The following is a 26,628-nucleotide window of genomic DNA, read 5'->3' as shown; positions in this document are numbered from 1 at the left end:
AGAGAAACTGACACATTTCCAGCTGAAAAGCTGGTCGGAGTCAGGCCCCCTTTCCTCTAATTTCTTCTCCTAGATGCTCTTTGCCTCTCAAGATCAAATCTGCTTCTCAGATAATTTCACGGGCTAATCAACAGACAATGCACATTTGCGGGTGGGAGGGGAAGCTAGCGAGAAAAAGCAGCAAGAGAAGCTTAGAAGAAAAGAAGACATGTTCTTGCCTTTATTTCACATCCCTTACATTCCCTTTAAGTCGATCGAAAGAATGTCCTGCCCCCGCCCCCTCCCCCACATCGATTTGCTATCCTGACTCAACTCCAGCAACAAGTTTCCATCTTAGCACGAGTGCTCATCAGTTAATATAATCTAACCACTTCTCTGGAGCAAGGCTTCCAGCTGAGAATGCAGGAAACCGGTCCCACCCCTTGCTGCAGCCTTGGCAGTCACTCCTGTGCAGGAGGAAAGAGGGCTGGAAATTACTCAGAGAGGAGGGCCTGGAGCCGGGAGAGGGAGAGAAGGCAGTAAGCAGCTGGAAGTCCAAGGAGGGTTCTTAAAGAATCAACAGCATTCTCAGATTGTTGGTTTTCCAAACTGAAGAAAGTATACAAGAGGTACTCCCCCCACCCAAAAAAAAAAACACAACAGTTTTCTTCAAAGCTATGGATTTAAGTTTGAGGGTTTGTTTGTTTGTTTTTTAAACAAAACAACACTATCTTCTTCAAAGTACTCTCCATTATATTTAATATATTTGTCAAATCTGAGATTCCATTCTTGGAAACATTTTTCAAATTCATCTGTTTGGATGGATGATAGCATCTCCCTCATTTTTTTGCTTCTCCTAAGTCATGAAATCGCTGTCCTTTCATGTCCCTCTTCATTCTTGAAAACAAAAAGAAGTCCCACAGAGCAAGAACCAAGAGAAGCATGCTGTTTTCTGCGAAAACCAGTGTGCTGAGATGCTGCATGAGCAAGCCCATTGTCATAGTGGCAAACCCAGCCTCCTGTCTGCCACAGATCAGTCACACTCTTACACAATCTTTTACTCAGAACCTCTAAATAGAAAGCCTGAGTAACAGTCTGACCTGGTAGAATGAACTCCAAATGTAACTATCCCTCTCACATCAAAAAAGCAAATGAGCATTCTCTTGATTTTTTATTTCACTTTTTTGGGTGAAGTGACGATGGTATCTTACACTGGCTTGACTGATGTTTGGGTTTGGGGTCGTAAGAATACCACCATGTCTTGTCACCAGTAATGACCTTGGGAAAAGGTCTGGGTTGCTTTGGAGCTGTTCTTTCAAAGCACGGCATGTTTCCCCTAGAGGTTCTTTTTCCTGGTCAGTCAGAACCTGAGGCACAAATCTCACAGTGACCCTTTGCATTCTTAAATTTCCCATGAAAATTCACTGAACTGAGCCCCAGATGACTTCCCCATCTCTTCTAAGGTCTGCTCTCTTAAATCGGCCATTACATAAAATGAGGTTCTAGCAGAACTACTTTTACAAAAAAAATTCATTGTGACCAGAGAAAACCATACCACAGAGTGCACTCAGGGCGAGCTGCTTGATGCTTGTCTATCAGGGAAAGGGGGTATCATGAAAGCTCTGCTCCACCTGGCGGATTTTTGGGGGGAGGGGGGAGCCCCTATCAGGTGTGTGTCATGCACGTGTGCTCACGTGAGGGTGCACAGTCCCTATCGGTGCAATAGCTAACACAATCAACTGCTGTCTACATAATAGGGGATTCAAATCCACCCAGAGGTGCCTCAAAGGAAAAGCTTGGCTGATCCACGTTTGACAAATCGGTCCTTGAAAATCCTATGGAGCAGTTTCTGTGCGATCGATGGAAGATAGCGGGAGAGTTCTCTCGGTAATACAATGACTTCAATCACTTAAGGTACCCTCACCTGAAACACAAGCTGAGTCAAAGCAGTGCTTCTCAGGGGATGCACCGAGCCAGGTAAACCAAGGTACCAGAGACTGGTTTGGGGATTCCACAGGGGTCATCTTGATTGATTTTCTTGACAGGCAGAGGATGATTAAGAAAAACTTATTAAGAAAGGTTACCCTGCACTGCAAGAAGGCTAAGGGCAGCAAGGAATTCCCCCCACCACCACCCCCCAGGACAATGGGCCTGCTCCTTCTCAGAGGGTAGCAAGGGCCTCCTGTGAGAAGTTCAGTGGGAAACCTTATCACAGGCACCTTACAGCCCTGACCTTGCTCTTTCATACTTCTTTCCATGCCCCTCACAGATGCCAACACGGTCCTTTTGATGCGACACAGAGGGAAGAATGCAAAATTCTCCAGGGAAGGGTCAGAGAAATGGAAACGCAGTCTTCAGAACTGGACAGATCTTTGCTGAAGGACATGCTAAGAAACAATAGCCTTGCATTTTGTTATTTTTGCTTAATAAAACTTTCTATGAATTTGTAACACTACTTTTTTATCACACACATTTATTTGAAGTGTTTGGTTATAAGATTAAAGTGGCTTTGTCTCAAAGCCAGATTATAGGGATTGTGGAAATATCACACACCTCCCCCTGCCAAAAAAAAGTCCCATAGCAATCCATCAAGTTACATGATTGGTGTTGCATATAAAATCCAATCAACAAAACAAACCCCATCAAAACCAAAACACATTTTATCAAAACTTTAGAGCACAGGGTAATAATTACAAACCAGGGGGAAAGTCATGGATAACACTAATGGCAATGGCCTCTTTGGTTCAATCAAAGCCCTGATGGCATTGTAGTTATACATTGGGCACTAACTGCAAGGTCAGTAGTTCGAAACCAGCAACCTCTCTGCAGAAGAAAGACGAGACTTTCTCCTCCCGTAGAGTGTTACAGTCTCAGAAACTCTGAGGGCAATTATGAGTCAGCATGGACTTGATGGCAGTGAGTTTGGTTTGGGTTTTTGGTCGATCTACTGCATGAATCTTCAAATAAGATTTGGTCTTAGACTATTCATTAATATCTGGTGTCACAGAGGATTAAGTGCTGAACTGCTCACTCAAAAGTCAGTGGTTTGGGGGAAGTACTGCCATTGCTCGTATTCCCTGGGAGGGGCCTGTGCAGCTTGGACACCCGCCAGCCCATGGACAGGCTCGGGAGCGCCTGGCTTGCTGTTGTGGATGCCCATCTGGAAGTAGGAGCACTGCTGGCTGATGGCCGAACCCAAGGCTTGCAATCCTGGGGCAGTATCCTCTCTCCCACAGCACTGCCCTCATGCCTGCAGGCATGCTGCGGGGTGGCGAAGGGGTCAAGGAGGAGGCAGGTAGTGTGGAGGGGAAGATGGAGGTAGGCAAGAGTCGCGGCACTGTGGAGAGTTACTTTTCTGGAAGCTTGGCAAGAGCAGAGAATAAGAGATACGGAGGTTAAGAAATAACTGGAGCTTTGATAATGGAGAAGAAAGTGAAAGACATAGAGATAAAGATGGAGCAGATCTACTAAGTGTAGATCAGCGGTTCTCAGCCTGTGGGTCGGGACCCCTTTGGGCGTCGAATGACAATTTAGCAGGGTTGCCTGATTCATAACAGTAGCAACATTACAGTGATAAAATAGCAACGAAAATAATTGTATGGTTTGGGGTCACCACCACATGAGGAACTGTATGAAAGGGTGGCGGCCTTAGGAAGGTTGAGAACCACTGGTGCAGATGAAGTTAGGATTCTGAGTCCTCAACAGGAAAGAAGATACAGTGGCTGGATCCCAGCCTGAAGAACTACTGGAATGTAGAAGATAATGGAAATTGAGTTTGATGTTGCACATAATTAGCACAATGTATCTTCATAATAAGCATTCAATAAATACTGATTATTGGAGTTATCTTCCTATATAGTGGTACAAAACAACATGTTCAGTCTTTTAAAAGAAAAAAAAGAGTTAGTGATTTAATCCCTAACTTTGAGGGAGAAAGATGAGGCTATCTGCTATCCTAAGGTTTGTAGCTGTGGAAATCCAATGAGCAGTTCTATTGCTGTAAGTCAGAGCTGACCTGACTGCAGGAAGTTTGAGTTTTCCGTCTCTGAGCTCTCACTGGTAGTGAATTCACCTAACCTGGGCTCCCTGGTGGTTCAACGTGGTTACACGTTCAGCTGTTCCAAAAGGTCAGTTCGGTCCCACCAGCTGCTCTGTGGGGAAAAGATAAGACTTTCTACATCCAATAAGGGTCATAGTCTCCAAAACTCACAGGGACAGTTATAGAGAACTGTCCTATTGCATTGCTATGATTTGGTTTCAATTCCATGGCAGTGAGTTTGGTGGCTTGCTTTTGGTCTGGGCTCCCAGGAAAGGTGAGGTGGACAGCAAAGCATTCTGGTCTCACCTAAGATAGTGGATATGAACTCGTAACCTAGAGGGAGAAGGTGCTATGTCAACATCACCCATCCTCAGATTCCTTACAATAGGAGAAAGTGGCCTTCATTTTGGAAGACTTTTACCAAGAGCTGGCATTTGGAGAGGGCATTTGGATGGAACATCCTAAGATGTTCCAGTCATTGCCAATGGGTTTATAAGACAGTATCTAAGTCTAAGTAGACATGGTGGAAAAACAGGAACAGAGATAGCCCTGTCCTTATTATTTGTGCAAGGCACAGTCAAAGGGGATAGGAAACGGAATGTTCAATGCTCTAGGTCAGCTTCATTGTCCAAACCACAGAATGGTCGAAGGCAAACGGGCAGCATCATCACCCCCATGTGTGCAGTGGATCCATATGCCGACTGACGTGCACCTGAGTTTTAAAAGGTGCATTTTCAGTTGCTACCACTGCAGTGCTACTTATGATTTACACTCTTCTTTTTTCTTTTACTTTAAAACTTAACAAAAACTGCAAACCATAAGCATTGATAGGTTAGCATATTTTTATTATCAGCAATCTACCTGAGTATATGTTCTCCAGAAGAAAAGATGGCAACGAACTCTATTTTATTCCTGTTTTTATTGTTGTTTAAAGAGGCACTCGGATGAGGGAGGGCAGAATTGTGTAACGGCTCTAGCTGTTGGTGAAGATTCCCCAGGGTGAGCACAGTGGGCCCTGGAGTCACCGGAGGCAACCGAAAACGGGAGACACAGACAAGTGCTGACATTAAACACGCAAGGCATGAGGAGTCAGTCTGCAGGACGCGCCACTCTCAAGCAGGCAGAAGAGAGCTCAAAACAGAACAAGACAAAACCAAACAACAGTTGCCGTCCAGTTGATGCCAATTCATTGCAACTGCATGGGCTGTGCTCTTTAAGATGTTTTACAGCTATGAATCAGAATTGTCTCGATGGTGCTGGGTTTGGTTCCCTAGGTTTGGAGCACTTTGGGAAGTAGATCACCAGGCCATTCTTCCGAGGCACCTCTGGGTCAACTTGAACCACCAAGCTTTTGCTGACAGTAGCCGAGGGCATTAACCATTTGCAACAACCAGGGAGCCTTACTCAGGAGTTCATTTCACTAAGTCCATTTTCAACCCGTAGCGACCCATGTGCAGAGCAGACCTGCTCCACAGTTTCCAAGCTATAATCTTGGAAGAGATCGCCAGGGCTTTTCTTCATGGAGCCACTGAATGGATTCAAACTGCCAACCTCACTGTTAACTGAGCAGTTAGCTACTGCACTATCAGAACTCCTTAGGTCCTAAGGCTTCAGAGGTTGTTGATATTGCTGTGTATTACCAAGCTGATTCTTACTCAGTGCTCGCCTCTGGAACAGAGTACAGTGTCCCACGGGTGTCTCAGCCTGGAATCTTAATGGGAGCAGATTGCCACATCCCTCTCCTGGAGTACCACTAATGGGGTCAAATCACCAACCTTTTGGTTAACAGCCAAGAGTATAACCATTGCACCACCTGGCTCCTTAGAAGGGGGCTGGAGGTTAGCAAACTCTTCATTCATCTGTAATTATGAGCAACTTTTTGATTTGTAAACCATGTGGAGGATACTTATTGACAAAGAACATAAAGCGGAGGTATTTTCATGAGACCAAAAAAAAAAAAAAAGGAAATCTATGATCCTTTTGCAAAATTGGTTGAAATATGTGTAATGGTTGCAAACAGTCTGTTTGAAGTGTCTCATTGGGGGGGGAGGCCAAAAAAAGGCCACATACTCCTACTCCCTATACCTATTAACACAGGGCTCTCTAACCACTGTAGCCTTGTGGAGGCTCTGGTTGGCTGCTCCTTGTTGCAGTCAGTGCCAGACACTGAGTCACCAGCACCCCAGCTCTGGCACCTGAGTTGTCTTTGGAGGGATTCCATTCCAGCACTGCCCAGGCCTGAGCCTGTTTAGCTCGTGAGAGTTGACATAGCCTGAGGTACTGCAACTGTAGACGGCAACATTAGGATTGTAATGAAGTAAAACAGAATTGAAGTTTATTAGAAAATCTCCTCCATGTTAGGCTGGATGCTGCGTCAAACTCCTGGTTCCCTTCTTTTGGACCAGAATGTGTTTAAAGTATATGTAAATACATACATAATTGGCACAGTACGTCTCCAGGTTCTCAAGGCAGAAAACCAAAGGTTCAAATGTCAAGAGAAGCCACTGCAAGGGGCCGATGAACCCACTGTCTTACCCACTATTACCAGCAAGTGCTTCTTTGGAAGGCGCTGGCCAGCAACTCTTGTTATAAATAATGCAGATTCCCCTCAGAATGAGACATGCTAATTTTGAAGGCTGTGGATGGAGTCTGGCTGGAGTCATACTCAAAATGATGGAGGATTTCCCATGATTTTACTGGTAACATTGAGCTTCGTTTCTGCTCAAATAGATCTAGCGTTATGAGCCTTCTGTTCTTGTAATATATCTTACATATATTCTGGATGCCCTATGAGGCAGAAAGCAACCCCCAATCTTTACTTACCTCAATTCTAGGCAAAAGAGCCAAGTTAAGTGAGTCATAGGCACATTCCAGCAGAGAGAAAATACATAAGAAAAAGGAAAAATAGGAGATGAGAAAGGCCAAAATCAGACTAAGAGAATCAGCGATAGAGAATCACTCACTGTTTGGCCAACTTTTATCAGGATGGCGGGTGGAGGGGCGGGAATCCTAGTCATCTCCAGCAAACCCTACTCTGTAAAGCAGGTGTTAAGAATTATGAAGAATGCACCGATTGGGCTGTTTAAGAAATTAACATTTAGAAACATAAGGGCAAGTGTAGGGTAGTAGCTCTGCTTTGGTTCTTATATTTAAGATGCTAAAATAACAATGTACTGACTTGTTTATTACAAGCCAAGCAAGGTGCTAGTTAGTTGCTTTGTGTTTCTTAGTTCTTGTTCCCAACATGAAAGGGGAAATTTATGATCCTCTATTAAGAGTGAAGAAACAGGTTCAGTGACATGCCCAAGGTCATGAGTCTGAGCACAAGGCTAGGTGAGAAAAACAAAAGCAAACATGGTCTCATGAGAACTTGAGATTCACATTCTACCATTGTTCCTGACTAGACCAAAATGGACCACAGGTATCTTGGCAGTTGGTATGCAATCCTCCCTAGCCCAAATGCAGACGTGGGTATGGGTCTCTGCCTCCTGGTGAAGGGGAGAAGTGTCACAACTCTCCAACTCTATCTCCTGCTGTCCTCTACATCAGCGGTTCTCAACCTGTGGGTCACGACCCCTTTGGTGGCTCGAATGACCCTTTCACAGGAGTTGCCTAATTCATAACAGTAGCAAAACTACAGTGATGAAGTAGCAATGAAAATAATTTTCTGGTTGGGGGGGGTCACCACAACACGAGGAACTATATTAAAGGGTTATGGCATTAGGAAGGTTGATAACCGCTGCTCTACACAGAAAGCCATACTTTCATTATTTTTTTCCTTTCAACTAGATCTTCTTACTCGTTACTTCTTACTCCATTTGAGCACATGGTCATATCTACAAATTGCTTGCCCTGTTCTCTGCCCACATTCACCACACATCTAAGAACCTTCTCCATCTGAGGTCTATCCTAAACATGGAGTTCAAAATGCAATTCCTTCAAGCAGCAATGTTCCCAGATACCCCCCAGACCCAAGAGACCAATCCTGCTTCTGCTTCCTGGTAGTACTCTATGTTTCTGCTGTTTGGGTGGAAAACTCTAAGCAGACAGGAAGGAATGGTGAGCCCACTGTCTCGGTTCTCCCCACATTGTGAATTCTTACAACACTTTACCTATCGGCATTCATCCACTTCTCTTGGGCTACAGATGATCTCATGAATATTCTGGGACTCTCATCCTTTCATCAATCCCCCACTGAGACAAGTCATCCCCGTTTCTTGGTTCTACTGAGTCAAAATGGAGTTTTCCAAAACAAACTTTCATAAAGCAAATACTGGTGAGGCCAACCCAATAGCACATATTTCTTTTCACAACTGAACCAAAGTCCAGTCACAGCACACACACCTGGGATGCCCGTGCTCCCTAGACCCACTTGACATTATCTTTGGGGCCAGTAGACTTTCTAGACCCTATTTTTCTGGAGACTCACACTCTAATGTAATTGCATTCTCTTTGGGGGGAGGGTAATGACCCGTGTCTTTAAAAAATGTTCTGATCCCTAGTCTTTGCAATCTGGGGATTAGTTTGCCGGACAATGATAACCATGTACATACATTATTTCACTTAATTTATATAATTCTTTGAGGAACTATATTATTATTCCGAGTTAACAGATAAGAAACCCAGAATGAGAGAGGCTAAATTGTGAGGGATTGTGTGAAATATGATTGTAAGAGAAAATGCATGTCTTTAGCACGGTGCCCGGAACCCAGTAATTACCAATTAAATGTAAACTGCTACTATAGTGATCAGTACACTACCCATGTATAAGATATTTTGTTTGGGTCGGAGGGAGGGCTTGGTTTATGGAAAGATTTTTTTCTTCCTAGTGATTTCAAACCATAGGTTGGACTCTTTATAGATATACTAAGGAAAAAAACAGCATCCTGCTGTTCATACCAAAGGCATCTGAGACGTCAGAAGTTCATGGTGCAAACAGCACTCTGCAGCCTCAAACTTATTTGCATCTGAGAGTGTGGTTCCTTCCTTCCACTGGTGAAGGCACCTGAGTGAAAGTGGTCCATCCCTAACCCCATGTGTTGCATTTTATAACAACGCCACAGGAATGGCTGCCAGAGGCCAAATAGTGAGATCTGACTGATGCCATGACTACCCAGGAAGAAGAAACTAATGGCCAAACACCAACAATATGCCAAGTATGTACCAATTTGGTTCCAAATGGCTTTATGTAAACAGGAGGGTTACAAAATGTGCCTAAGGTTATACAGCCTGGATTGGAATGCTTTCATTAATACTTCAAGAACACCCTCGCCCCCACCCCTAAATGTCCAGAAATCCACAAATGCATGAGTTTAGAACTCTTTTCTCCATACAGAACCAGAAATACTTGCCTGGCATGACTGATTTTTAAAGAAGAATTTAGATGTGCTTGGAAGAGTATGTTCACCTAATCCAAACCGCACTCAAATGGATTATGCATGGAGGACCCTAATCTAATTTGCAGTGAACTTCTTTAAGATTGCAGTCTCCTGGTAGATAGAGAATTACCACCACAGAAAACAGAATTGACTGCTTTGGTCAAGGCAGGAGAATCGCTTTCTCAAAAGGTGACTTAAAAACACAACTGTGAGTAAGAATTCACCTTTGATGATAAATGATAAAAACTGGCCGAACATTATTATTAAAATACCAGGGCTTAGCGAAGCATCTATGTTATTAACCAGCTGGTATGTTTAGTCTATGTGTGTGTACGTGTATGTCTCTCAGGACTATTTCGTCTATTTTTGTGATTTTAAACACGCCGCCTCAGTAATTGTCATTTTATTACAAATCTTGATAAGTCAGGTGATAAATCTTCAATGGATTAAAAACAACCACAGCACAATGGTGTGTGTCAGGGACAGAGCTGGGCTCACAGGGTTAACAGTGATCTCTGGAACTCCAAGAACCACAGTTTAGCATAAGGTGGAACTTGAGTCTTCTAGCAAGAAGAAATAAGACTCTTTCTGGGAATTTACTGACTGTGGGAGAATCACCGCAATTCTAAAGAAACAAGTGTTTTCTTTTAAAAACATGACTTTATTTCTAAAGAAGGTAAACCACTATCAGACACTGTGCTTGGATGTGAGTTCCAGTTCCCACACTTGCTGACTGTGTGACCTTGGTCAAGTTACTTACCCTGCGGTGACTCAGTTCTGTCATTTAGAGAATGAAGGCTGGGGAATAATAACACCTACACCGAAGTCCATAACATGTGGGATGTATAAGCTAGAACCGAAGACATAATAGGTGCCTCTTAAATGATTTTAAAACACGCTTTATCAATAATCACAAGGTATGACATAGTCATGAGTGCATAGAGGATCTTGAAATACATGGGTGATTGAAAGAGTGAATACGCTCACTCTCACAGTAATGCGTGCAGGCCGAATTCATTTTCGTAAGTTAGACTAGAATGATATCATAGTGAGTATGGCTTGACTTATTTTCTTAGGTTAAATAGAACCATACTGCTTATCATTTTTCACATGTTTTTTAAATTAAAAAACGCATTTTGAATGGATTCTACACCCCCACACCCCGCATAATCACACTTCTACATTTTTGTTCCATCACACCAATAATACTAAGAGGCAGACAACCTGCCATCCTTGAGTTTACTAGAAGGACAGGACAGCAAATGCCATGTATAAACTTACACATTTTATAACACACTTACTAACGATGGGAGGAGGGTCAAAATATACCCAAGTTGGAAAAAAAACAAAAATACCCAGAACAACACACATAAAACTATCAGCACCTTGTGACTTACTTCTGTACAGCCAAATACGCAGTGCCTGTTTTTTGCAAAGTCCACACTAACTTGATTTCTGTGTAAGTGAAATTGTCAACAACATATTGAGTTAAAGTGAAATAAAACAAAAACCCTCATTTTCAGCCTATGCGGTCGCTCTAAGATGAATATCCTGACTTGGACCCTAAACAGGTTAAGGTGAAGCAGGATTACTTCTCACTACCTCTTCCCTCCCACTCCTTTTCATACCAGGCACCAGCTATTTTTCCAGTTCCGATTCTGCAATGGCAAGAGACTTTCTCACGGGGCTGCCTGCGGTCAGGACTGGATCCGTCAAAGGAAAAATGCTTCTCATGGCAACGAGATCACACCGCGCCAGCTCTCGCCTGAGCACCAAGTATAGACACACCCGGAAATTGTAAACGATTTTAACAACAGGACGTTTCCCCACCTCAAAAGTGGGATCATCTTTGTAGCCTACCTCTGTCCCAGGAGAGTTCTGAGTAGTAAGGAGGTGGCATTAGTCAAGCACTTTGATTTCCACAGACAGAGGGCTCTGTGTAAGTACAAAGTATGGTTATCCACCCAACTGCCTGTGGAAAGCCACTCACAGTGGCAGCAGAGGAGGTGGACAGGCTGCTGCCTCAACCTTGCCTTCTTCAGGAGCAAAGCTCCCCCCAGCCGAGCACAGGGCACTGCTTAGTGAAGGCTGGGCTGTGTGTGAACGCAAACATCACAGGAGAGCGCCTGCTGTACTCTTCCCTTATATAGTCAATGGAGAGGGAATCCCTTGGAATGCATATTTTCAATCGCATTCTCAACCAGTATAGGCAGTAACACGGATTTTCAGCTGTGGTTTATAAGGCTACATACAACGGGGTCAGGCACTGTGCTAGGACTGTGCATAATGCGCTGTCAGGCTGTGTACAAGTGGCAGGAGCTTCGACAGAAAACCAGCTCCGGGTTTGTTTTTGAATGTGACAGCATGCGCTCAAGTATCTGTGCCTGCCTGTGTCCAGAGCGCACACAGCCATGCACATGCCACCTGAGACTTCAATACCCCTCCCCGCCTCAAAGGAAGGGAACATCTAGGTGCTTGTTTTTCAATACTCATTCACAGCACAAACCTTCCCTGTCCTTCCAGAAGATTCTATTTGGGATAACACAACACTGAAGAACATCAAGTATATCACATAGTAGAGAAGACTGGAAGGTAGTTCAGAAGAACGAAGACATACAAACAGACTCTTGGCATCTGCCTACCCTGTTAAACACAGGAGCACAAGCTGGCCTAACCAATCACACCGGGCCCTGCTCACAGCCCTTCTGAACGGTGTCACTTTGTAGAACCCAGCTGCTCTGGTTGAGGTGGAAAAGCAGAAAACAGACCTTCATCAAAACCCCAACAGCTGCCACCTTGTACAACGGCATCATTGTTTAATAACGCGTGTGCTCACACACACACACACACACACACACACACACACACACACACACACACACACCAGGGAAGGTGAACTCTGGAGGCAGGCACAACTAAGGAGAGCAGCTAGGAGAGTCAACCCCTGGGAAGACCAAACCTGGAGAAGGGGGAAGGCTGTGAGGGGAACTACAGCCTCAGATGTGCTCTCAGTTAACAGCACAGAAAACGTTTCAAGAGGCAAAAAGGCCCTTGGGCCTAGAGGGTTAACTTACTTGCCTCAAAAAAAAAAAAAAAAAAAAAAGGACACATATGAGTTCCTTTTATCATAAAACAATGCATTTATTATTTCTGTATATCTGTTAAAGGGCATGGCTTTCTGAGTGGAAAACAAAACAGAACCCGGTCACATGTTTATTTGCCTCAGCTACTCCCTTCCCCTCCTGATAAATAATCAAACATGCCATCCAGAAAAAACAAACCGGAGAGCTGGGAAATGTGCTGGCCACCAAATACACTGAGATACCAAGAGAAGCAGCCCACTTCTCCCACTCTGAGTTATCGGCCTCCACACCTACACTAACATCTGGGTAAATAACGTCAGTCATTCTATTTCCCTGCAATCCTCCTACAGTGATACAAACTGTCCTTAAGGCAGTCACAAACATAATTTTCCCCCTACAAAGGAGAACAACTTCAGATCATTTTTTAAAAGCCAGCATAGCTACAAGACACACATGCACACACACACACACATACACATTTTATTCATTCAAGTGTGCTTTCCATTAGAGACCCAAATAATTCCAGAGTATATTTCTCTGCATATTCTCATAGCTGCATTTTAGACACTCGTATTTAAGCATATTTAGTCTGGGGACTAACAAACAAGCTTCAAAGAAATAACAATTCTCTTAAGATCAAAAGCGCTAATTTTCCATTTCCTGTCTATTCCCTGACCAGTACATAGTTTAAAAAAATTAACACCTGGCTTACCAATTATATCCAAGTCTGTGGGGGTGGTGGGGGCAGTAGGAGTGGAGTATGAAGGTTGGCGAGGGTGGGGGAGGAGCGGGGAGAGAGACACGTCTAAGAAAGACAACAGGGAAGACTACATCAGAAAGGGAAAGGTAGAGAGTCAAGCCATGTGCTAAAAAAGCCACTTCAACAGGAAGAACGCAGAGCGGTTGCATAGCTCTGAGCCACACAGAAACGGATCAGCCCCAGTCAGGAGGCGTTCCCTGCCATTCTTGCTATGCAAAAAGAAAATTTTAAAAAGAGCCTTCCAGCATCAAAGTTAAACCACCATCTGGGAGACTGGGGGGCTTCCTCACCCCCTTCGCAGCCCACTACATCGGTTTAAACAATAGCAATGTGAGTGAAATAATGACCATGCATGTTTCAGCAGCCTGGCTTTTATTGGCATGAAATTGGTACAAATATTATCAAGACCGATTCACAAATGCTGCCGGTGTCCTGATGACGACTCGGCAGACAGATGTCCCCGTTACAAAGGCACCATCTCCTTGCTCTCTCTTCTTAGTTGCGCTAACAGGGAGAAAACGAGGCAACAAGAAGTGGCGTCACAACACGCTGAGTGCAGCCTGTAAAACTCCTGACAACAAACGGCTGCTGGCTTCGCAGATAATATCCACAGGCACATTTGAGAGCAAGAGAGAATTAACAAGGAGTTAGAAAGAACTAGTGTTTCCATATCTCTCAAAGGGGAGAGAGAGCGAGCAAAGAGAGCGAGAGAAGGAGAGAGACAGAGAGAGAGGAGAGAGAGAGAGAGAGAGAGAGAGAGAGAGAGAGAGAGAGAGAGAGAGAGAGAGAGAGAGAGAGAGAGAGAGAGAGAGAGAGAGAGAGAGAGAGCTAGAAGAGAGAAGAGGGGGGCTTTGATGGAGAGAGGGGGAGGGAAGGAGAAGAAAAAGCAGTAAACAAGTCGGATCATCTTATTTTGCCAATCGGAGATTGTCTGCTCAAGAGCAGGGCCTGAGTTTAAAAGTTTAACCCAACAAAATATGTTCCTATTTCTCTGAACACTTACAGAGAAAAATGACGAGTTGGAAGGAGTAAGCTCGTCCTGTCTGCCTTTGGATTTCAGTCTTCTCGCTGTGGAAGGGTTCTGGCTGTTTCTGTGACGCGGGGGTTGCAGAGTGGTAAAAAAGATGTTTGAATAAACAGGAAGTGCTGTGCCGCTGAAGCACACTCAGGAGCAAACACACTGGAACGCTGCCCTTTGTAGACAACCTCGGGAGGATTGCCTCCACAGTAGCTGGCTCAGCTCTGACTAAATGACAAAGAAACCACAAGAATTCCTCAAGTAATTCTTCACTTTCAAAGTTGAAAGATCAGTCGTAGCTTGCAGGTAATTTTCAGAGTTGCATTCAGCACTTAGAGAAATCTATTAAGGCTGCAAGTATCTCAGTGGCCACAGGTCTGCAAGCTGCAACCAGGCACGCCAAGGGTGCCCTGGCTGGATCAAACACAGCCCATACATGCAAATCCACTGACAGGGGGCCTGGAAACCTACTCGGGATGTATTTTGGGGGCGATGTTATGTAGGCGGGATTTTTTTTTTCCTACAGAGAGAAGTTCAGATTTTGCAGAATTTGGAGGATTTTGTCATATGTCTTTTTTAAAGAGCACCTCGCCCTGCATTCCAGGGAATCTGCCCTTGATCTTCCATCTGTTGCTTTTTCTTTACCCCTCTGCCTTCCCTGCAATTAACCCAACTACCTTCTTACCTCCAGAAGGTTGGCTAGTCTGCTGGAGCACCCCTCCCCAAGTCACCCTAAACTAATGACCAAAGTCCTGTCTTCTGTCACTAGAATAAGTTGCCAGGTACTGTATAGAAAAGTAAGCTACTCAAAGCAGAGCGAGGCAGCCTGAAAAACAGGATGGAGAGTGGAACAGGCATATTCAGTTAAGAGGAACGAGTACATAGAGGTGGAAGAAAAGGATTCTTCCCGAAAACGTACTGCTGTTGTGGTAATGCCCTTCTGCCACTGAAGCAAACTGATTTGTTATTAGCATGGAATGCTGGACGGTCTGTCACCCAGGTGCTAACACTAGGCTAAAATAACTCATTGGGAGCTGTCAGTGGGATGTTTACATAGGCCCCAATCTCTTCTTCATAGAAGGAAATTTTTTACTGGAATTCATCTTCTTTTGATCTCACATTCAAAGCAACGGCAGCTTGATAGACATTCAAGTCTGAAAGCAAATCCAGACGCTGAAGATAAACCGCCAGAATATGACAGGCAGAAGCATCTAAAGCTTATAAAAATGAAGGGAACAGCATGTCGCCTGAGTATTACAATAGCAGAAATCAAGAGACATATTAGGTGGAACTGATCAACCACAAAAACAGTTCAAAAGGCAGATCATAGAATCAGAGGACTAGGCTGGGGGGAGAAATGGTGCCTCCACGCCTGCCTCGGGACTCTTAGGAGGAATGGACAGTCCACCACAGACTAATGTGTGTCTCTAACTCAACTGGTCCAAGGAGACACTTTGCCAGGGATCCCCACAGGGTGCAAGGAAACCCCTTAGCCTTACTCAGTGTCCAACATGCTGCACTTGGTTAGCATCCCTGGCATCTACCTCAGAAGCAGAACCAAAGGGCACTGACCTTGGGCACATGCACCTGGCCATCAGGAAAGCCCTCTTTCAACAGAGGAGCTCCAAGTAGCCCAAGATGGGGCTAGAGAGCTCCAACTCTTCCAGTCTCCGGAAAGGGCTAGTTGTTGAATGAGCAAGTCATACAGAGAGAGGCGCTTCCCATCCCCAAACTGCTTAATATCAAATGGGGCAATTCAGGAACAGAATAACTACAAATATTTCCTTGAAGCACACAATTATTTTACAAGAATATTATTTTAACTAAAGTCAGTGAATATACTGAGAAAGGAATTTGCCCAACAATTTTGTACCATTTGCTAACAACTACCCAATAGGAACAGGCAGCAGCAGGTTAAAGGGCAGCAGAATTCCACATTACAATTTCGCCTGCGGTGACTCCTGATTGCAAACACCCTCTGGATGGCGGAGAGAGATCTTCTTCTGCAGCATGCATGGATGTTTAAAATTAGCTTCTCTCTCTCTCTTTTGGTATAACAAACCAACAGTAAAATATGGATTTTAAAATACACTCACCAATTTTAAAAGCCGTAATCAGTTTAAGGTTTGCCTTTGAGCTAACATGATTCTTGGGTAGCTAAGTTACAAATGTCCAAGGCAAACAAAACAAACAAACAAAACAAAACCCGACTCCATTTTTTCCCTCCCAAAGCCGCCCTCTGGCAGCCCTATGCAACTATCCGATGTGCTGCTGCTGATGGTCTTTTCACTGCAAGTCGCCACTACCCTTGGTAGGTCTCACAAAGAACACCATGACAGACAGGCTCACCGAAGACACCGCCCAGCTATCTAGTTCACACTGGTGCCCACAAAAGGGAGGTTCGCCAAGCAAAGTGCCAATTGTCAATCCCTTCTACAGGATACAATGTATTCTTCTTGCCACACCGTGCTTCCCCCCGCCCCCCACCCCCTTTCAAAGTCTTTTTCTTTCGTCGTCTTTTTTTTTTTTTGGAAACTGCTGTGTAGAAAGACCTTCATTAGTATAATTAAGTGATTGTTGGGTGTTCTTGATATAAACATCTTTTGATATGTCATTTAGACACCCCCCCCCCCGCCCCGAAATAACATCATGACAGGGCTACCATTTTTAAAGGCTAGATTGACTGCTCCTGGCCATGGAACGGTAGCTGGGCTCCAGGCCTCTTCCTCTCTCTCTCTCCCTTTCAGACTTTTCCTGGACTTGAATGTCACCTTAGACCTTGAATCCTTGACCGTGAAATGGCTGCACACTAATTGCTCTAATTGCTTGAAGATGTGCAAGCAGGTGAAACCCGATCCGTGGCCATTGTGGAGCCCAAGAGCAACATTGGAATGTTTACACAGTGGTTGGATTTGAATAGACAGAGGCCTGAGTTTAAGACAGCAAAAACACAGCTAATAGGTGACCTCTTAATGTAGTCCTCCTTAAAAAAAAAGACACAACAAAACACAATTCTTGCTTTAAAAGGCCGTGTCCTAAATGCCAAAGTTATTTGCTTGACTCTTGGAGTGAGTACGCACTAAGTCGCACCTGACATTTCTACCCGAAACTGTACCCCAAACAATTTTTTCCCTTTTAACCTTAAAGAAAAAAAAAGCCCTTTATATGTCAGTCACCTTACAAATATAGTATGACTGTATGGTGTTTCTAAGTAAGTGCACTCATTTAAATTTTAAATGGAATATTTTCCACCACTGTAAGACTCTTTGTGCCTTAAAGGGGCAGCCTCACATCTTCTTTCTTATTCCTTTGCTTCTCAGCCTCCTCATCTTCCTGACCCTTGGTGCCACCCTTGACTGCAGTCAAGTTGAGCTAAACCTCTTTCATGTTAGTGCTTTAGCCAAATATGCATCCTTCCAGAACCTCCTTGCATTGTTTGCCATCTGGGGTGGGGAAGTGCTAATTAGCTGGGGGGGGGGGGGCGGAGAGCAAGGTGGCCACAGCAGTGACTGAAATAGTTATGCAGGGACAGTCAGTGGCCCTTCTCCCTCGATACTGTAATGCCCTGAGATGACTTAACCTACACAGTCCTGGCCTAATGGGACACAAATGTCAGCATAGTGGAAAGAAACAGTTCACATTTTGATCAAGATAAAGATGCAGCAGCACCCATAAGGTGTCATTAGCAAAAGGAAATTCACATAGGTACATGGTAGGGTTAGAGAGGGACACACACACACACACACACACACACAGACTTGAACATTTAAACCCATACATGATTTTTTTAATTGCCATCAATTCATTTCAGACTTAACATGACTCTACAGGACAGAAGTCCCCAGAACTACCCCATAAGGTTTCCATGGCTGTAAGTCTCCCCACTCCCCACACCCCCATGGCTATAAATCTTTAGGGAAGGAGATTGCTAAATATTTCTTCCTTGTGGCAGCAAATGGGTTCCAACAGCCAACCTTCCAACTGGCAGTCAGTGCTCAGCCACTGCAGCACCAGGGCGGTGTCCACATGTATGAGAGGGCCCCACAAAATTCACGGAAAAGAGAACTCAAAGCTTACTGAATTTTCCCGTGGACTTTGCGCAGCCCCCCTCGAAGATGTTTGAAATACAAATGCACAGCTACCGGCACACAGACACACTCACACACCACAATTGTGAACATATTGGAATATTTCATATGTATCCAAAAGAACACTGTCAAACAGGAAATAGGAATGAAACGCTTCCTACAGAAGAAGAAAAAATACCACAAAACAATGGAATGATTTTGAGGTTACGTGGAGCAGTTTGCAGCCAGTAGATAAAAGATTTCAAAAAAGGGAACAGAGCAGGTAATGCCCTAGACAGCAGGGAGCGTCATCAAACCGCCGCTGCTGCAGCACTCGGCTGTATATTAACTTCTGACGGTGAGCACTACAGAGTGCAGAACAAAAGGGGGGCAGGGAGACAAAAGCCCTTTTAAAGCTGTGAAAACATTTTGGTTATATAACCCAAGTCATAAATACAGGCGCTTCCACTGCCTAGACGGTTTGTCCCCAAACACTGGAAGACCAAATAATAAAACAAAAATAACCGCCTAGAATGTCTTCTCTCATCACAGCCCCTCACACACATTTATAGATACACTCATACCTTGTTCTAAAGCTTACACTCCCCACTTCCAAAAGGGAGGGCGGACAAGTCTCCATTTATCCATTTACAGATTACGTATAAACTAGTTCAAACCAGTGAGGGGAACACTGAGAGGAAAAAGTAAACAGACCCCTATCCCTGGCCCCCAAATAGTTCCCCTTTGAAAGCTCTAGACAGTGAGTGCCTGGTACCACAGGCTGCCCTGTGCACCCGGCGGGGTCGGCAAATCTATGCCAAACTGACAGGTTCAGTTTACAGCAGACCAGAACTTTGTTTGGATATACTGGGCTTGCTCACCGCCAGCTTAACAACAGATGGTTAGAAAACTTTCATTCTGCGGCACAGGACAGAACGGCAAACAATCCAGAAACTAGCGAACACTTTAAATCCAAGTGTCAACGTTGGGCCTGGCCAGGGGCAGCAGACTGTCCCAGGGCCAAGGGGACCAGGGGCATGATGGACAAAAGAGCCCTTGCTAAATGCCTAGTCAAGTCAAAGCACCAGTCCAGAAAGCAAATCAACCCTGACTAATGCAAGCCTTTATTTTAACTGTTCAAAGGCCAGGCCTTATAAGGAGCTTGTTCAACTGTGCCTCTGATTTTATTTTCCCAACATGAGCTGTCAGACAGCCCCTCTTTTGGAGAGAGAAAAATCTTCTTCCAGACAATTCCCAAGCTGCCTTGCCTCCCTCGGGAAGTTTGGAGGGCACGACTGAATAGTCCTCCTAACACCCAGATTTAAATATGATTTATACAAATCTGTATATAATTTAAATATTCATTAAATCGATTCAATCACACAAACCCTAATATCTCCTAATACTCCAAGACAGGTTATAAATGCACCTTCAAAGGTTTAATTCAATTGGCAATCTGAGCGGTCTTATCACTGGAAATGTGTTATTTTCATATTATTCAAGAAATGAACAAATGTGTTTTCTACAAATGTATTTTAGAAGCTACCCTTTCCGGTTATTGAAAGAAAATTGTGTTTATTACTCCTTTGCATAGTGTAAACTCATAAACGTCAACAGAGAGTACAAGGAAAACTGTCAACTAAATATTGTTTCCTTCATGAGCTGTTCTTCCAAGTCAATTACGCCTTTCAACTTCTGCGGCATTGTATGATAAACTGGCAGTAAAAATCATTCACATTAATATACCATGGTGCCTTGCCTGCAAAAGGTAATTAAAGAAGTAAATGACTCATAAGAATAGACATATTAGCTGCAAAATGAAAGGCAACTGAGCTGCCACATAAAAATATGTACCATTAAGATACTGCATTTTCATATTCCTGCAATCAGCTTCAGTAGACTAATGCTTATTTAATCCAGTTCTGTGCTAAGTCCATCAACAACTGTTTTTTGCTGTTTTCTCCTTGACTGAACATTATGAGAGCAGGTTTGGAATAAATACCGCAAGGAGATTTTTGCATAGTCAATTGAAGAAAAGGTTTTTACATTTTAAAATCTGTTTTCTGTCTCCCAGAAATACTACATTGAAGAAGAAGGAAAGAAAAGGTTACTGGTAGAAAAAAAATTACATATGTTAAAAATGTGTGTATGTGTGTATAGACATGCCTCTTTAAATGACAGTGCATTTCAGGGAAACAGTATTTGTTTCCACATTCATCATTTCTGACCCACACAAGCTTGAGCATAGGGGGAAAACAGTGGCAAGCCCCCACTTGCTAAATCTTTTCTTTTTCTGAATAATGTCATGTATTCGCATTAACAGGCTGAAGCAATTTATCCTTCCGCAGACTTGGAAAGAGGGAGTTGATGGGTGGGCTGGTAGGGATGGATCTCAGGCTTGCCCAGTGGCCCCCAAATCACTTTCCATCCAGAATGTGAGTTACCTCACTGGATAGAACCTTCCCAAAGAGAACTGAATAGACCCTTACATTTACTGCGTGGCTTTCCACATCTCCGGCTTGCCAACCGTACACGGCTCTTTTCTTCACTTCTATTTCATTTCTCTCTCACCAGTCCGGCCAGGCCACAGGCAGGCGTCAGCCTGAGATCTGTCACGCAAGCTGCTCACTTAGTTGTCTGCTTCTGGACTCTCCATCCTGACCAGCGAGTCGGGGCCACTGCTCCCACTGCTAATGTGTCTGGGAACATTAGATGTGCGGCATTTCCTAGAGGCTGATAGAAATGCCTATTCTACGTGTGGAAACAAGGGCTTGTTGCTGATAACTGATGTGGGCCTGAGGCTTTGCCAATTCAGGTTGGGAGTCCCAGCTTTCAAAATGCTTCCGATAGCTCCACGCCCCAGGCTGACCAAGGGCCACCGGCTCTTCTCCATGCCTTAACAAGTGAAAATGGCCCACCAAACATGAACATGTCTGCCTGCTATTATGGCTGCCAGCAATTCACCCACTTCCCTAAATACGTAACAGAGGGTGCCCACTAATTTAATCAAATGCCCCTGAAAGAGCTCTACAATCAGCTTGTCCCGAGTTCACGGGCTCGCACCCAGTCTAGAGTTCTAGATTCCCAAGCAGTATTTTCTCCCGGGTGTTCTGAGATAATCACAGGTCACTGAACATGTCTTTTAGTGATGTTTTATTTACACACTGAGTTTCACACAGTCCTAGTTTAAGATAATCGAATACATTTTGAATATATTTTAAATAATAGTCAATATATAAAACCTTCACACATCACAGGTCCAGCAATAAGAAAGCTCACCCGCAGCAAGCAGGCGCTGTCTTGCACACAAGCTCATGTTGCAGTGGAGCGCTGCCTGCAGTGCCGTGGCTTTTATAGATGTTTCCACAGAAGTCTTGATCTTACTTCCCAAGTCAGCCATCTGTCTTGGAGATGTCTGATCTTACTTTTACCTTTCATATTTTGTTTACATTGAAATCTTGTTTTCAGGTTTGACATTGCGTACACATTTGAACCTTGCTCTATAGAGCAGGCCCTCCTCCCAGCCGCATGGGCAGAATGCTGGCGCAGACCCCCAAGGACAGTTTACTATGGGAATGCCTGCCCTGCAAGGCCCCTCAGCTTCTGAGCCGTCTCGTGACACCTTGCCCTGCTCCAGGCCGGATCTTCCTTGGGAGCGCACTCTTGCCTCAGCCTCTGCATAGACACCACTCGGAACCACAATTAATGAGCTCTAGTCCTTTCACTAATTAAGGAACAAAGGTTCTTGTGTGCACAGAATGGGACGCTGTCTGGCGGACACAACGTTGCAAGAGAAGTGACTGCTTCTAATTGCCTCAGGATGGGGTTTTTAATATTGAGGTACACAATGGGACTGGGAAAGAAGGACATTTCCAACATCCTTTACAAATAAGCCTTTACAAAAATACTGTTAGCGGCTAATAATACATCATTATCCAAAATGGAAAGTTATGAGTGCGATGCATGTAACCTTTGTATTCGTGTGAATTAACCTGTAGGTATGAATACAGTGATCCAAAGATTCATTTTAAAAATATGTTAAAAAATAATGAAAGGCCCTCCTCTGGGACAGAGAGGGAAAAGGCGAGAGCTCCTCTGTGGCCTGATATGCCTCTGACCTTCGCAGATTAGGATTAAAATGTGTAATTAAGAAAGCTACCCCCAGTTTTCAGAGTAATTATGGGCTATGGGAAATAAGATACTATCTCTGAGAGGTGTTACAAAAAAAATACGCGCACTTATAAATAACCTGCGGTGCTTGGAAAGTATACTCACTACCAAGGGCAAAGCCGTGAGGCAGTGCTGGAACAGTCAATGACAGACTGGCGTTCAAGCCCATTAGCTGCTATGTGATAGGAGCACATTCACTAGCACACGACCTGTGAAAAATCTTAGATCTCTTTAAATCTTTGAATTGGATTACTGCATTAATTCTTAAGAACTGCAATCCTTCAACCAAGTCAAATTACCCTCATTAACAGTGGAAAAACTGCCTCTGCAATAAGTTAAAAAAAAAAAGATATTTATTACCTGTAATCACTTTCACAGACTTCACCTAAAATACGATGGCAGTGATGCCGACAACTCTGACGACGGCATCCCTCTTCTGCACATTAATTTGGAGTGAGAGAATGATAAAAACAAAAGTATTTGCATGATAGTCCAATCCCCACCCAACCAGCTCTAAGAAATTTCCACTTATTCTCACAACCCCCAAGTCAAAAGTAAACAGCCCCATTTTACAGGAGGTGTAACTAGGGGGCAGTGGGAGAGGGAGATTGAGCAGATTACCCAAACTCTCCCTGCTAAAAATGCAGAGTGACCAATCCACTGCAACACAATGAAAAGACAGGCAGAAAGAAAGAGAGAGAGAGAGAGAGAGATAAAGTCTCCTTTGAGGAGAATAACCAAAAAAAATTAAACTGACTGCAGTTGAACTGCCAATGTTTTGGTTAGTAGTTGAGAACTTAACTGTGTGTACCACCAGGGGCTGAAAGCAGGCAGTAAATATTTAGTGAATTAAGGGATGAGAAATTTTAAAAGGAAGAAGCAGAAGAAAAAGTCTGGGAGAAAAGATATGTCTTGGGACATTAACAATTTGCCAAAAAAAAACATGATCCAAACATCATATGGCTCATGACTTAGAGATGAGTCCCTTAACGTCCTCCCCAGTGTCCCTGTGGGTTTTGCATGAAGTATGGACATTATTCCTCCTAGGACCTACAATTGTAGAGCCTCCTCTCTCTCTAAAAGGATCTGTCACTGTCAATCAGGTGCTCCTGAAAAAATAAATACTTTAGTAGTGAACTTAAGATTCATGTGTTTTCACTGCTGTGGCAACCATTCCAAACAAATGATGAAGTTAATCTTTCTATAGTACAGGAAGTATATATGTATCTTCTATTTACTCATGAATTAGACACCTACTTTTGAGTGACTACTCGTTAGCATGGAGTACCTGGGTGTGCTAGGCTGCTAGCCACAAGATTGGCGGTTCCAACCCACCCAGACACATCTCAAAAGAAAGGCTGATGATCTACTAACTGAAAATTCAGCCATTGGTCTCTCCACATCAGAAGCAAAGATGAATGAAGGAAATGAAAGGCACATGGAAACAATGAGTTCAGTCAACTAATGGACGAAGCGAGCCTCAGCCTCCAGGACGCTGTGAGCAGAGGAAGTAGCAAGATGGTACCCGAGCACCACCACCACCAATAGTCTCGGGTAAAATGGGAGGAAAATGTAGAATGAAACTCCAAATCATAAACCGAAACAAAACATTGCTTACTGGTCTGATAGAGACTAGTGGAACCCTTGAGACTATGGCTCTTAGTCATCCTTCAAGTTCAGAACTGAACTCATCTCCAGGGCTGTTTTCAATCAAACTGTGGACAGACATATGAGATGAACAGTAACACCAAAGAGATATGTTCTCTCTGGAACAATCAACCATGTAAGACAAAATGGGCAGCACTGGCCCAGGAATAAAGCTCAGAAGGCAGAACCGGACAGGAAATAGGATTAATATAAATGGAAAACACAGGGTAGAAGTGGAAAATGGGTCATGATATTGTGTGATTGCCATCAATGATATGAGAAAAATGTGTATCAATTAGAGAATGGAAAATCACTTTGCTCTGTGAACTTCCACACAGACCACAATAGAAAGCAAACAGACCAAGAATTGAGCCCCATAGAAGGTGGTTCTACAGTGGGTGGGGCGCCCATCAGACATGGCTGGAAAACACTCCTAAAGGTCAACAAACTGACCTGGAACTATTTATAGGCTTTTCTTTTTTTGGTCATGTTTTTTTGTGCTTGTTGTTTTGTTTTCTTTTGTTTCTTTGTCTTGCTCTGTCTTGTTTTTTGTGCTGATTACTATCTCGGCCAGTCTAGCTAGATAAGATAGGTGGGATAAACAATCTGGAGGAGAAAGTGACTAGATTGCCAGTCCCAGGGGCAGGGGCGGGTGGGGCATGAGAGAGGGGGAGGCGGGGAAAGGAAGTGGGTGTTAACAAACCCAGGGACAAAGGAACAACAAGTGATCTAAAATCGATGGCCAGGAGGGTGTAGATGGCCTGATAGGGTTTGATCAGTGGCCATGTAACCAAGAGGAATTCCTGAAACCCAAATGAAGGCTGAGCATGATAGTGAGACAATAGGAAAGTACAAAGAATTAAGAGGACAGAAATAGGAGGCAAAGGGCATTTATACAGATCTAAATACAGGCATATACAGATGTAAATATATTTATATACGACAAGGGTGAAATAGATCTATGTACATGTATTTATAGGTTTAGTATTAAGGAAACAGATGGACAGTGGGCCCCTACTCAAGTACTCCCTCAGCACAAGAACATTTTGTTCTAACAATTCAGCAGTCTGAGATGCTCACCTTCTAGGCATGATCGCTGAAGACAACGGGTACATAAGCAAATGTGGTGAAGAAAGCTAATGGTGCCTGGCTATCAAGAGATAGTATCTCGATAGCGTCTGGGGTCTTAAAGACGTGGGAAAAAAACAAGCAGCCATTTGACTGAGAAGCAACAAAGCCCACATGGAAGAAGCCTGTATGATCATAAGGTGTCAATAAGATCCAGTATCAGACATCAAAGAACAAAAATCTTATTGTGAATGAGGTCCCCCAAATGAGTGGGGACCCAAAGCCCATCTGTAGGCAGCTGGACATCCCCTTACAGATGGCTCACAAGGAAGAGACAAGCCAATCAGGGTGCAGTATAGCACCGATGAAACATACAACTTTCCTCGAGTTCTCTAATGCTTCTTTCCAGCCCCCCCCCTACTGTCATGATCCCAATTCTACCTAGACCAGAGGATATACACTGGTACAGATAAGAGCTGGAAACACAGAGAATAACCCCTCAGGACAAATAATGAGAGTAGCGATACCAGGAGGGTGAGGGAAAGGTGGGGGCAAAAAGGGGGAACCCCTCCCAAGGACCCTCCTCCCTGGGGGACAGACAACAGAAAAATGGGTGAAGGGGGACATCGGTCAGTGTAAGATATAACAAATAATAATTTATAAATTATCAAGGGTGAGGGAGAGAGGGTGGTGGAGGGAGGGGAAAACTGGGGAGCTGATACCAAGGGCTCAAGTAAAAAGAAAATGTTTTGAAAAGGATGACGGCAACATATGTACAAATGTGCTTGACATAGTGCATGCATGTATGGATTTGTGATAAGAGTTTTACGAGTCCCCAGTAAAATGATTATAAAAAGCGATGTCTGTGCACCGTGTAGCCCGATGCAAGGTGTCCTGCTTTGATCCTCTAACTGCTGCTTGCACGGACATTGACTGTGGATCCATGCAAGATGAAATCCTTGACTTCGTTCTTTCCTCCATTTAGCATGATAGTACACACCGGTTCATTTGTAAAAATTTTGGTCTTCTTTGAATTGAATTGCAATCCATACTGAAGGCTGGAGACCCTGATCCTCATCAACAAGTGCTTCAAGTCCTCCTCACTTTCAGCAAGCAATGTTGTATTGTCTGCACATCGGACATTGTCATCAACACCTGTGCTGCTAGTTGTTAATAAGCCTTTCTCCAAGATGGATGCTGCATTCTTCCTCATATAATCCAGATTCTCTGATGGATTTCTCAGCATACAGATAAATATGGAAAGGATACAACCCTGACACACACTTTTTCTGATTTAAAATCATGTAGTATTCCCTTGTTCTGTTCACAAAACTGCCTCTTGATCCATGTACAAGTTCCCTATGGGCATAAGTAGGTGTTCTGGAATTCCCATCTTCTCAAGTTTATCTAAGTTTGTTG

At 43.8% G+C, this 26,628-nt stretch overlaps 1 protein-coding gene across 5 annotated transcripts in view; it reads right to left on the bottom strand.

Moving 5' to 3' along the window:
- Positions 1–26,628, bottom strand: part of FOXP1 (forkhead box P1) — a 730,731-nt gene that overhangs the window by 175,572 nt on the left and 528,531 nt on the right. The window contains exon 1 of one of the 5 annotated variants that reach the window (XM_075549898.1): positions 14,243–14,349. The exons of the other annotated variants lie outside the window; for them this stretch is intronic. The gene's annotated coding sequence lies outside the window, so the exon portion shown is untranslated. Of the gene's footprint in view, positions 1–14,242; positions 14,350–26,628 lie in introns of those variants that run through there. 5 annotated transcript variants of the gene reach the window in all.

The sequence above is a fragment of the Tenrec ecaudatus genome, chromosome 5, assembly GCF_050624435.1.
Source record: "Tenrec ecaudatus isolate mTenEca1 chromosome 5, mTenEca1.hap1, whole genome shotgun sequence".
Lineage (NCBI taxonomy): Eukaryota > Metazoa > Chordata > Mammalia > Afrosoricida > Tenrecidae > Tenrec > Tenrec ecaudatus.
This window is presented reverse-complemented; position numbering and strand designations above follow the sequence as displayed.